A 14,500-nucleotide genomic window follows, 5' to 3' on the forward strand; every position below is an offset into this window, starting at 1 on the left:
TAGACCTCTATCTTCATCCTGCACAAAAATCAACTCAAAATGAATCAATATCTAGAAATTACACCAGATATTTTGCAAGTACTGGAAGAAAACATAGGACCAATCCTCCAACATTTCGGCAGGCACTGGCAGAGACTTCCTTAATATGACTCCTAAAGCTTAGGAAATAAAATTGAGAATCAACAAGTTGAATGGCATCTAATAGAAAAGTTTCTGCACAGCAAAGGTGATAACCAAGAATATGAAGAGAGGAATAGTTGGCAAAAAATTTCTCCCATTCTGCCAGTTCTCTGTTGAGGTTCTTGATAGTTTCCTTTGCTATACAGAAGTTCTTTGGTTTACTGAAATCCCACATATTGTTTCTTGTGCCTTTGGGAACTTGAGAAAGTTTTTACCTGTGCCTATGTGTTGAATTATTAGATCTATGCTCTCTTCATGGAGCCTCAAGGTCTCTGGACTGATTTCCAAGTCTTTGATCATCTTGAATTGATTCTTGTGCAGGTTGAAAAAGTGAGGTTTATTTCCTATTTTTCTGCAATGGTTAGCCAGTTTTGCCAACACCATTTGTTGAAAAGACTATCTTTTTACTAGTGTATGTTTTTGGCCCCTTTGTCAAAAATCAATTGGCCATAAGCATGCAAATTTGTTTCTGAGTCTTCTATTCTGCTCCATTGGCCTATGTGTCTGTTTTTGTGCCAGTACCATGCTGTTTTTATTACAATGGCTTTGTAGTATAGTTTAAACTCAGGTATTGTGATTCCTCCTGCATGGTTTTTGTTGCTGAGGACTACATTGGCTATTCTGGGCTTTTTGTTATTCCAAATACATTTAAGGACTGATTTTTTTGAGAATATACAGAAAAACCTTGTAATCCCCATGCTTGGGAGGTGGAGACAGGAGGATCGCGGTAGTTCGAAGCCAGCTGTGCTGGCTTAAGAGACCCTGTTTCCAAATAAAAATATAAAATACGTCTAGGAGTGTAGCCCAAGGTGGAAGGTCTTCCAGGAACCCCAGTACCACCAAAAAAAAAAAAAATTAAGTGCTAAGAAAACAAATAACCCAAGAAAAAAGGAGCAAGTAAACAAAACAGATACTTCACAAAATAAATTTAAATGGCCAATAAATGTATAAAAATGCTCAACATTAGTAATCAGAAAAATACAAATCAAAACTACACTAAGATTTAACCTAATGTACATGCTGTACATTCACAAACATAACACAGTCAATCACTAAACCAAACATGGAAAGGAGGGAGGAGGGAGGGAAGGGAAGGAGTAGGAACTGGGGAAGGACTAAATGAGTGATGTGTGTATGTGTGCCTCTACCATCTTGGACTCCATTAAGATGTATGACTACAATGTGCTAATAAAAAAATTTTAAATAAAAGTATTTAAACAAAAAATAATATGAGGAGATAAACTAAAAATGAGAGAAAATGTGTGCAAACTACTACTCTAACAGAGGACTAATATCTAGAATATATAAAGAACTCAAAACCAGGCATGGTGGTATACACCTGAATTCCAGTACTTGGGAGGCTAAAACCGAAGGATTAAAGCTCTGAGGCCAGTTTCAGCAATTTAGTGAGACCCTCAACAACTTAGCAAGACCGAGTTTCAAGAATATAAGTAAAAAAGACTGGAGGTACAGCTCAGAGGTAGAAAGCTGCTGGGTTCAATCCCCAATTGCAGACAAACAAAATAACTAAAAATTTTAATACAAAAATATTCAATCAAAATTGGGTAATTGAGCTGGGGTGGTGGCGCACGCTTGTAATCCCCGCGCTTGGGAGGCAGAGACAGGAGGATCGTGCAGGTTTGAAGCCAGTCTCGCGCTCTGGCTTAGGAGACCCTGTTTCCAAATAAAAATGTAAAAACAAAATAAGTCAGGGAGTGTAGTCCAGAAGTAGAAGGGCTTCCAGGAACCCCAGCACCACCAAAAAAAAAAAAAAAATTGGGTAATTGAACTGAGTAGATACTTCTAGAAAGAAAAAATACAAACGGCAAAAAATACATTAAAAATGTCAATATCATTATAAATTAGGAAAATATAAATCAAAAGTAAAATAAGGCGCCGGGCGTGGTGGCGCACGCTTGTAGTCCCCACGCTTGGGAGGCAGAGACAGGAGGATCGCACAGGTTGGAAGCCAGCCGCACTGGCTTAAGAAACCCTGTTTTTAAAAAAAATGGTCTGGGAGTGTAGCCCGGAGATAGAAGGGCTTCCAGGAACCCCAGTACCACCAAAAAAAAAAGTAAAATAAGATTACATATAATTCCAGTTAGAATGGCAATCATCAAGAATATAAACAATAATAAATGCCAAAAAGAACTTGTGGGGGAGGAACACTATTCATTGTTGCTGAGGTTGTAAATTAGTACAATCACTATGGAGATCAGTATAATATTTCCTCAAAAGAGTAGGAATTAAACTACCATATGATCCAGCTATGACAGTCCACAGTCTTTCCAAAAGAAATAAAGTCAGAATACAACGATAAACAATGCATACTCATGTTTATAGCAGCATAATTCACCATAAATTATGAAAAAGTTTAGATGTCCATCAACAGATGAATGGATAATAAAATGTTCATATATATATATATATATATATATATATATATATATACATACACACTTCCAGTAAAAAAAAAATATATATATATACATATATATATATATACTGTAATTTTATAAAGAACAACAAAATACTGTTATCTGCAGGAAAAATGAATGGAACTAGAGATAGCTAGTGAGATTAGCAATCTAGAAAATCAAGGGTCATATGTTTTTTTCTCATATGTGGAAGCTAGAGAGAAGACAGGAAAGAAAAGAGACTTCACAAAAATGAAGAAAGTCCTGTTTAATGGTGAAATGAGATCAGCAGTGGCAGTACAGAAGGATAAAAAAGGAGGACTGAGGAAATAAAAAGACCAAATAATGTTATGTTCATATATGAAGATATCACTATCCATCTTGCTAGCATGAACTACAATGAAGAAAAGAGTAGCAGGGTGGTATGCATAGAGAAACACATCCAGAGATGTGTGCATATATTAATGTATCACTTTAAATCTCATTGTAATGTATAACTACAATGCACTTATAAAATTCTAAAAAAGTCATATTTGTTGAGACCCTTTGCTATAAACTTCCTTCTTCATACTATACTTATGCTATACCCCATAGGTTTTGGTATGTTGCATTTCAATTTTAATTTGAGAATTTTTTCACTTTGTTTCAATGATCTGCTGTCCATTCAACAGTATGTGATTAAGTATCAGTTAATGTGCATAATTTCTAAAATTTATTTTGTTATTGACTTCTAGCTATATTCCATTCTGGTGAGAAAATACAGGGCATGGTTCTCATTTTCTGTATTTTTAAGACTTTTTGTGGCCTACTTGTAGTTTAAGATAATATCTCATGTGATGAGGAAAACTATGTGTGTTCTGAAGCTGTTGAATTAAATCCATAGAAAGGTCTGTTAGTCCCATTTGTATGTAGTATAATTTAATTCTGAAAATTTTGTGTTTTTCATTTAGATTATCTATTGATAAAAGTAGGATGAAGTGTCCTATTATTATTTTTTATTTATTTATTTTTTGGTGGTACTGGGGTTCCTGGAAGCCCTTCTACCTCCAGGCTACACTCCTAGACCTATTTTGTATACTTTGTTTTCTTTTTTTGGAAACAGGATCTCTTAAGCCAGTCCGGCTGGCTTGGAACCTGTGCAATCCTCCTGTCTCAGCCTCCCAAGCATGGGGATTACAAGCATGTGCAGCCACGCAGGGCTGTCCTATTATTATTTTAATGAAGCTTATCTCTATATTTAGATCCAATCGTGTTTAGTAAATTTGAGTTCTTTATTATTAACTACAAATACATTTAGGATCATTATATCATTTTGTTGAATTGATACTGTATTATAAAAGGAACTTCTTGGTCTCTTTTACAATTTTTGTCTTTATGTTTATTGTGTCTGATGTAATACATATACAACCTGGTTGCTCTTAGTTTCTATTTGTGTGCAATAGGTTTTCCCATCCTTTCACTTTCAGTCAGTATATGTCTTTAATGGTGAAGTGGCTTTCTTATGGGCAGGAAATTATTGGAAACTGTTTTTCTATGTAGTCATCTTGTCTTATGTATTTTACATGGGAGAATTAATCTAATTGTAGTCAAAGCTATTACCTATTATAGCTTACTATAATTTTACTGTTTTTTTCTGAATAAACTTTATTCCATTCTTCCTCATATACTTTTTAGTTTGTAGATTTATGTTAATACAAGATTTGATACTTTCCTATTTCTTTTATATTCCTTTCTAGTGGGTTTTATGTTTTCATGTTTCCATGATAGTAGGTATTTTTCTTTTGCTCCTGGGTATAGGACTCTCTTATTCATCTTTTATAAGTTCATTCTGGTAGTGAAAAATTCCCTCTGCTTTTGATTCTCCTTAAAGGTACTTATCTTTCCTTTATTTCTGAATGATAGCTAAGCTAGCTATAGTTGTTGGTTGGCAAATATTTTCTTTTTCTTTTTCTTTTTTTTTTAGTGGCTGAGTGCTTTATTTATTTATTTTCTTTCTTTTTTAAATTTTTTTATTTTTTTATTTTTTATTGGTGCACTGTATTCATACATCATAGTGGGATACAAACTTTTGTAGACATACATGCACACATCGCCCAGTCAGCCCCCACCCGATCCCCACCCCATTCTCTCCCCATCCCTCCCTCCCATGCTTGGCTTAGTGCTTGACATCTAGTATTATAGCAATTTATCCAAAATTAAAAATGATAATCTCACATAACAGTTTCATTTGTCTGATACCAAGCTTTTGATGACTTAAAGATAACATTTCAATATTTCTTTTTACTTTCTTTCTTACCAGAGAATATTTTTTTCTATTTTTTAGGTGAAACTATCATATATTTACATATTTATTTTTCAGAAAAAAACTCTATCCTAATATGGATATGGACTCTAGATACCCAAAACGATCTTGAAAAAGAACAAAGCTAGAAGATATATATTTTCTGATTTCAAACCATATAAAGCTACAATAATTGAAACAGTGTAGTACTATTCTAAAGGCAGATATATAAACCATTGGAGTTAAATAAAAGCCTAGAGCTAAATTCTTCCCTATATTGTCAAGTTATTTTTGACAAGGTTTCCATGAACATTTGGTGGTAGAAATAATAATATTTAACTAAATATTGTTGAAACATAATAATTACATGGAAAAGAATAAAGTTGGACCCTTACCTAATCCCATATGCAAATATTAATTCAAAATAGATAAAAGACCTAAATATAAATCTTAAGACTATAAACTTTTAGGAGAACATCTGGGTCATAAAACCTCACAACACTGAAATTGGCAGTGATTTCTTGGATATGATTTCAATGGCACAGGCAACAAAAGAGTATACAAACTCCCTAAAAAATAAAAAAATATTGTATATCCAAAGACAATGTAAACAGAGTTAACAGTTACTAATAGAATGGGATAAAATATTTCCAAATGCTATATCTGAAGGTATATTAATATTCCAACTAGAAATCCTAAAAATTTAGAACAATAAAGGCAAACAATACCATTTAGAGATAGGTAAAAGACTAACATAAGTCCACAGATAACCAATCTTAGTTGACTGTTGGATGGAAACTTGTTTCTCTGGTTCTGGTGTGTGTTACCTATTTCTTCTTTGTAGTTAATCTCTTTGAGCGTTTTCTCTAGTGCTGGTTTTGAAGACAAAAATTCCTTCAGTTTCTGTTTGTCATGGAAGCTTCTTATTTCTACATCTAATTTGATAGAAAGTTTTGCTGGGTAGGAAATTTTTGGCTGGAAGTTGTTTTCTTTCAGAGTTTGGAATATGTTACTCCAAGCCCTTCTGGCTCTCATGACTTGGTTTGGGAAGTCTGGAGTGATTCTAATTGGTTTGCCTCTGAATGTCACTTGGCCCTTTGCTTGTGTTGCCTTTAAGATTCTCTGCTTGGCTTCCACATTGGTCATTTTGACAATTATGTGGTGTGGGGATCCTCTTCTCCGATCCTGTCTAAAGGGAGTTCTATAAAAGTTTCCTGGACCTGCGTATCGACCTCTTGCTCTATGTTTGGAAACTTTTCTGCTATTACTTCCTTGAAGAGATTGTTGATCCCTTTGGTTTCACTTTCTTTTCCCTCCTCTATTCCAATTATTCTTAGGTTAGCTCTCTTAAAATGGGCCCATATTTCTTCAATATCAGATTCCTGCTGTCAGATATTTTTTCCTAGATTAGAAACTATGTGTTCATTTTTGGAATGATCATCTTCTAAGAGCGAGATTCTGTTCTCCATGTGGTCTAATCAGTTGTTTGTGCTTTGAATTGAGGCCTTTACTTCATTAATTGCATCCTTTATCTCTTTTTGGCTCTCTCTGAGTTCTTTTCGAAGCACCTCTATTATTTCTACAGTTATTTTCCTGATTTGATCTTCTAGAAATCTCTGATTTTCTGTTTTATCGGGTTCTGATGTTGTGGGGTTGTGGGCATTCATTGCTCCATTGTTATTCCTCTTTCCCATGATTTCGGAAGTTTGTGCCTTCTCTGGGTTCTTCCCTTGGGTCACTATGACTTCACTTAAGGTGTTCTGGATCTCGAGTCAGTAGTATCTCAGACCCCACTACTCCTTTACTGGGTTGTATCACAGAGTCTCCGACCCAGAGAGTCGATAGAGGCTGCTTTAGACTGTGGGGGGTGCCAGGTTGCACGTTCTCCTATGGTGTGATATCTCTGCCACCGCCCCTCCCCCACTGGGTCAAGTCCCAGGGTGTACAGTACTGGGATTTCTCCTCTGGGGCCCGCAATTTGACTCACTGTTCTTGAGTACGCAGGTGTAGCTGTACTGGATTCAGTGAATTCTCTGCTGCTGCCGCCGGTGGCAATATCAAATATTTTCTTAAAGAACTTGGAATATGTCATTCTCCATTTCTCTGTGATTTCTGCTGAGATGTCTGTTAATCTTATTTTTCTTCCTTTAAATGTGACTTGGCACATTTTTCTTATACTTTTTCAAAATCTCTGAATTGTAATTTTTACAGTTTGAATTGTAATATGTTCTGGTCTGTTTTAATCCCAGTCATGTCTGTTTGGAGTCCTATGACAATGATACTACTATACCTGTATTCCATATTTTCCCCAAGATTAGAGGCATTTTCAACTTTTATTTTACTTAAAATATTTTCTATACATTTTCTCTTTTCTTTGCCTTCAGATATATTTGGAAAAATGGGAAATGTGATTATGTAATGATCTCAAGTCTCATAGTATTGCCTTCAAATTTGGGAGGCTAAGACAGGAGAATCACAAATTCAAAGTCAGCCTCAGCACCTTAGTGAGACCTTTAGCAACTTAGCAAGATTCTGTTTCCAAATAAAAAATAAAATAGGGATGAATGTATATCTTAGAGGAAGAATGCCCCTGGGCTCAATCTTCAGTACTACATACACATACCTGAAAAAAAAATCAAGGGAGAATTTCCCAACAGACTATCTTAAGCAAAGGAACAAATATGAGAGCTCCAAGAAAAGGTGATTGAATTAGAATACATAGAGAGTAATAAATAAAAGAAGAAACTATAAACAGAATATAAGAGAACATTGAAATAACATCAAAGGTCCAAACCTGGTATGCTTATGTTTTGAGAAAGGAGAATAGATAAAAACTAATGACATTAAAAATAATTTTGTAAAACAGTAGTAGGGTATGGTAATCCCAGTACTTGGGGGACTTGAGACAGGAGGATTGCAGGTTTGTGGTGAGCCTCTCCACAAGTTAGTGAGATCTTGTTTCAAAATAAAGAATAAAAAGTAGGGCTGAGGGTGTAGCTCAGAGGTAGAATACCCCTGGGTTCAATCCTCAGTGCTGCAAAAAAAATATAAAAATTTAAAAAACTTTAAAAAGAAGCAGAAAATTTCACTAATGTTCAGAAAGGGATAGACATGCAAATTCTGGAGGAATTTAAACTCAAAAACTAGCATGAACTAGAAAAGGCACCTCCCCATGACATATTATAGTTTAGAATGCTTAAAAACTCAGAACAAAAAAAATCTTAAAAAATACAAGAGAGAAGTACCAAGTTATCTTATAAAAGGAAGCCTAACACAATAATAGCATGATTTTCAAGGGAAACTCTGAAGCCCAAGAGATCATGGAATGATGTATTTTATCTCTGAAAAGAACTTGGGAGGCTAAGACAGGACCTAGGCTAGTATGTTCAGTAAAACTGTCCTTAAAAAATCAAAGAAAAAAATTAAAACATTTCAACATAAGAATACACTAAAGGAATACGTGACAACTGGCCAACATAGAGAAGATGCTTAATGATCATACTGAAGAGGAATATAAAAATATTAGAGAAAGCTTGGGAAAGAATAAATGTCACCACAGCATAGATAAATTAGGATTAGGAATTATTTAAACATTAGAAATTTTAAAGGTCAGTAATTAATACATACTCCTCTATAATAATAGTGGATATAAATGGTATAATATTCCAATTATAGACCTAGACTGGCAGATTGAATTTTAAATTAAGACTCAACTACATTTTGTCTCTGAGAAACATACCTCAAAGGCAAAGACATTCACAGACTGAAAGTATAATAATGGAAAATGATGTTCCACACACAGGAAATCCAAAAACAAACAAGAGAAACTACTATCATATAAGAAAAAGAATGCTTCAAACCAAAACCATTCAGAAAAGACAAAGTAGGAAATAACATGTTGGTTAAAGGAACAAACCAACAAAAAGATATAACATTTATGCCCCCAAACATCAATTCCCCAAATTTATAAAATAATCATTGCTTAACATAAAAGAATAGGCCCCAAAACAATAAAAGAGGAAAACCCCCACTAATACATAGATCTTCAGGAAGAAAATTGACAAAGGCAAAATAGATTTAACTATATTTTGGATCACACAAATTCAACAAACACATGTAGAATATTTAATCCAACAACAGCTTTATTTTCACACATTAATAGAACTTTTTTCTTTTCAGACACTAATACTTTCTTTTCAGACATTACTGAAACTTTCTCCAAAGTTGGTTGTATATCATTTTAGAACATATAAATCAAAATAATTTTTGTATCTTATCAGATAACATAATAAAATCATAAATTTGTAGAAAAACAAAGTACAGAAACAACAAAAATATGGAAAATGAACAATGCACTTTTAAATAAAGAGTGGGTCATTTAAAAAATCAGAGGGAAATAAAAATATATAGAATCAAACAGAAATTGAAACATGACCTACTAGAAGTTGTGTGATACAGAAAAGGCAGCTCTAAGAGGAAAGTTTACAGGTATGAGTATCCACATAAAAAAACAAAGGGTTCTCGTATATATAACCTAATTATGTACCTCAGAATCAAAGAAAAATTAAGAAACCAATCCCAAACATAGAAGGAAATAAATAAAAATGACACCAGAACTGAAATTACTAAAAATACACTTGAAGAACAACACAAATTATCAATGAAACAAATATTTGAGCCGGGCGTGGTGGCACACACTTTTAACCCCTGTGCTTGGGAGGCTGAAGCAGAGGATCGCACAGGTTCGAAGCCAGCCTCAGCTACTTAGTGAGGCTCTCAGCAACTTAGTGAGACTCTGTTTCCAAATAAAAATATAAAAAATAGGTCTGGGAATATAGCCCAGAAGTAGAGAGCCTCTGGGTTCCACCTCCAGTACCACCAAAAAATAAAACAACAAATATTTGATTATTTGAAAAGATTTATAATCCTTTAGCCAAACTAACTGAAAGACAGATGACCTAAATTAATAAAACTAAAGAAAAATTGAGATATTACAACAGATAATACTAAAATATATAAGATCATTATAGATTGCATTGAAATTCTGTATTTCAATAAATTGAAAATTTTAAAAGAAATAGATAAATTTCTATATATATGTGACCTACCTAAAGTGAATCTAGAAGATATAGAACAACTAAGTACAGCAAAAACAAGCTATAAGATTGAAGCATTGATAAAGTTTCCTAACAAAGAAAAGTCCAGAACCAGATGGTTTAACAGGTGAATTTTACCAAATCTTCAAAGATGAACTTAGACCAATACTCCTTGAATTATGTCATTAAATAGGAAGGAAAAAAATGTTTCTAAATTAATTATATAGAGCTCGTATCACCTTGATTCAAAAACCAGATAGGATTCTTTAAAGAAAGAAAACTACAGACAATTGTCCTTGATAAACACCAGGCAAAGTGGCGCATGCCTGTAATCCCAGTACTTGGGAGTCTGAGACAGGAGGATCAAAGGTTCCAGGACAGCTCCAGCAACTTAGTGAGGCTGTCAGCAACTTAGAGAGACCCTGTTTCAAATTAAAAAATAAAAAATGCTGGGGGTGTGACTCAGATAGAATGCCCATGGGTTTAATCCCAATACCACACACAAATACTAAGATACTAGCAAACCAAATTCAACAACACATTAAAAAAGCCATATACCATGATCAATCTAGTTTTATTCCAGTGTTTCAGGGATGAGTCAACATACAAAATTCAATAAACTTTATATGCCACATAAAAAATACCAATGGCAAAAATATCATGATGATCTCAATAGCTATGGGAAAAGACTTTGACATATTTCAACATCCCTCCTTGATAAAAATCCTGATGAAACTAGCGTAGAAAATACTTAATAAGGACTAAAATGGCTAACTTTAGCCAGCATTATACTCAAAGGAGAAAAATTCAAAGGAGTTTCTCAAACATCAGGAACAACATTGGCAATAAGGAAATGTTATCAGTAACATATTCTTTTAGCTCAGTACAATGTCAAATTGCATTATTTCTTACTTTGTTTCTTTAGATTCTGAGAGATGCTGAATCTGGAAGTTTCTCTTTGGTCTGTCAACAACTTTTAAAAAAAGTCCTGTTTTGTATCCCAAAATAATCAGAAACACATCTAGGATAGTTCAGAAAGTAATAACAAAAATCAATAAATCAGATGACATCAATTTAAAAGTCTCTGCAGAAATGATATAATCCTATACTATTTATTTATTTATTTATTTATTTATTTATTTATTTATTTTTGGTGGTACTGGGGATGGAACTCTTCTACCTCCAGGCTACATGCCCAGACCCATTTTATATTTTTATTTGGAAAGAGGGTCTCTTAAGCCAGTGAAGCTGGCTTCAAACCTGTGTGATCCTCCTGTCTCTGCCTCCCAAGCATGGGGATGACAAACGTGCACCACCATGCCTGGTGATCCTATACTTATAAACATCTAAAATTTCACAAGAACATTTCTACAGCTGATAAAAATTCAGCAAAATAGCAGGATATAAACTTTTTTCTACACACCAATAATGAAGCCACTAAGAAAGGAATCAGTGAAACAATGTCATTCAAAATACCTTCAAAAATTAAAATAGTTGGAAATAAACCTAACCAACATGGTAAAAGACCTCTACAAGACAAATTAGACAATCCTGAAAACCAATTGTCCAAGACACCAGAAGTTTTAAAGACCTTCTGTGTTCATTAACAGGCAGAAATAATAGTTAAAGGCTCATATTATCAAAAGAAATCTACATATTCAATTAATTTTTTATCAAAATACCAATGATATTTTTCTCACATTTACAAAATATTACAATCTATTTCAAAGAACAAAAGGCTCAGGGGACTTCCGGGAAGATGGAGACCGAGAAAAGCGGGGCTTAAGAGTCCCGCTAACAACCAATCTCCATTACCACAAAAAGAGCGCCTTTCATAGCCAGAAAACACCATCACCAGAAAAACAAAAAAACCACCAGGCTCCAGAGAGAAAGCGGACTGAGAACAGAGCTCAGGACCACAGAGGAGACACACGCGCCCGAGGACGCGGCAGCAGCGCCATACTGCCGGCGGCAGCGGCGAACTCAGCAGACGGCTACAGCAAGCCGAGGTGAGCCGATGCGGAACAGCCAGGCGGGATCTTTCGGCACAGACAGCATTTAAAGCTCCCAGTGGCTGAGCTCAGCACACGCTGCAGGGATTCAGAGTGGAAATCAAAACCAGAGAAGAAAAAATACGCCAGCCTCATGGCCGAGGGCGTGGCAGAGGCGCCATATTGCCACCGGCAGCGGCAGCAGCAGTGAATTCACCGAGTCCAGTACAGCTACATCTGCGTACTCAAGAACAGTGAGTCAAATTGTGGGTCACAGAGGAGAAATCCCAGTATTGTGCCTCCTGGGACTTGACCCAGCGAGGGAGTGGTGGTGGCAGAGATATCACACCATAGGAGAGCGTGCAACCTGGCACCCCCCATAGTTTAAAGCAGCCTCTATCGACTCCCTGGGTCGGAGACTCTGTGATACAACCCAGTAAAGGAGTAGTAGGGTCTGAGATAATACAGACTCGAGATCCAGAGCACCTTAAGTGAAGCCATAGTGACCCAAGGGAAGAACTCAGAGAAGGCACAAACTTCCGAAATCATGGGAAAGAGGAATAACACTGAAGTAATGAATGTGCACAACCCCACAACATCAGAACCTGATAAAACAGAAAATCAGAGATTTCTAGAAGATCAAATCAGGGAAATAACTGTAGAAATAGTAGAGGTGCTTCGAAAAGAACTCAGAGAGAGCCAAAAAGAGATAAAGGATGCAATTAATGAAGTAAAGGCCTCAATTCAAAGCACAAACAACCGATTAGACCACATGGAGAACAGAATCTCGCTCTTAGAAGATGAGCAATCCAAAAATGAATGCATAGTTTCTAATCTAGAAAAAAATATCCAACAGCAGGAATCTGACATGGAAGAAATATGGGCCCATCTTAAGAGAGCTAACCTAAGAATAATTGGAATAGAGGAGGGAAAAGAAAGTGATACCAAAGGGATCAACAATCTCTTCAAGGAAGTAATAGCAGAAAATTTTCCAAATATAGATCAAGAGGTTGATACACAGATCCAGGAAACTTATAGAACTCCCTTTAGACAGGATCCGAGAAGAGGATCCCCACGCCACATAATTGTCAAAATGACCAATGTGGAAGCCAAGCAGAGAATCTTAAAGGCAACAAAAACAAAGGGCCAAGTGACATTCAGAGGCAAACCAATTAGAATCACTCCAGACTTCCCAAACCAAGTCATGAGAGCCAGAAGGGCTTGGAGTAACATATTCCAAACTCTGAAAGAAAACAACTTCCAGCCAAAAATTTCCTATCCAGCAAAACTTTCTATCAAATTAGATGGAGAAATAAGAAGCTTCCATGACAAACAGAAACTGAAGGAATTTATGTCTTCAAAACCAGCGCTAGAGAAAATACTCAAAGAGATTAACTACAAAGAAGAAATAGGTAACACTCACCAGAACCAGAGAAACAAGAGTTTCCACCCAACAGACAACTAAGATTGGTTATCTGTGGAGATTCATTATTTATGTTAGTCTTTTACCTATCTCTAAATGGTATTGTTTGCCTTTATTGTTGTTAATTTTTAGGATTTCTAGTTGGAATATTAATATACCTTCAGATATAGCATTTGGAAATATTTTATCCAATTCTATTAGTAACTTTTAACTCTGTTTACATTGTCTTTGGATATACAATATTTTCTTTTATTTTTTAGGGAGTTTGTATATTCTTCTGTTGCCTGTGCCATTGAAATCATATCCAAGAAATCACTGCCAATTTCAATGTTGTGAGGTTTTATGACCCAGATTTTCTCCTAAAAGTTTATAGTCTTAAGATTTATATTTAGGTCTTTTATCTAGTTTGAGTTAATACTTGTATGTGGGATTAGGTAAGGGTCCAATTTTATTCTTTTCCATGTAATTATTACTTTTCAACAATATTTAGTTAAAAGATTATTATTTCCACCACCAAATCTTCATGGAAACCTTGTCAAAAATAACTTGACAATATAGGGAAGAAGTTAGCTCTAGGCTTGTATTTAACTCCAATGGTCTATATATCTGCCTTTAGAACAGTACTACACTGTTTCAATTATTGTAGCTTTATATGGTTTGAAATCAGAAAATATACATCTTCTAGCTTTGTTTTTGCTTCGAGATTGTTTTGGGTATCTAGAGTCCATATTCCATATCAGGATAGATTTTTTTCTGAAAAATAAATATATGATAGTTTCACCTAAAAAAAAGAAAAAAATATTCTCTGGTAAGAAAGAAAGCAAAAAGAAATATTGAAATGTTATCTTTAAGTCATCAAAAGCTTGGTATCAGACAAATGAAACTGTTATGTGAGATTATCATTTTTAATTTTGGATAAATTGCTATAATACTAGATGTCAACCACTAAGCCAAGCATGGGAGGGAGGGATGGGGAGAGAATGGGGTGGGGATTGGGTGGGGGCTGACTGGGTGATGTGTGCATGTATGTCTACAAAAGTTTGTATCCCACTATGATGTATGAATACAGTGCACCAATAAAATAAAATTAAAAAAAAAAAGAAACAATCTTA

The 14,500-nt window shown here is 34.9% G+C and overlaps 1 protein-coding gene across 1 annotated transcript in view; it reads right to left on the bottom strand.

Annotated features, from left to right (window-relative positions):
- LOC308278889 (vascular endothelial growth factor receptor kdr-like) overlaps nt 1-14,500 on the bottom strand; it is a gene marked incomplete at both ends in the record, with an annotated part of 257,546 nt that overhangs the window by 36,803 nt on the left and 206,243 nt on the right. The window lies entirely within an intron of this gene.

The sequence above is a fragment of the Muscardinus avellanarius genome (genome assembly GCF_963383645.1).
Source record: "Muscardinus avellanarius genome assembly, chromosome: X".
Lineage (NCBI taxonomy): Eukaryota > Metazoa > Chordata > Mammalia > Rodentia > Gliridae > Muscardinus > Muscardinus avellanarius.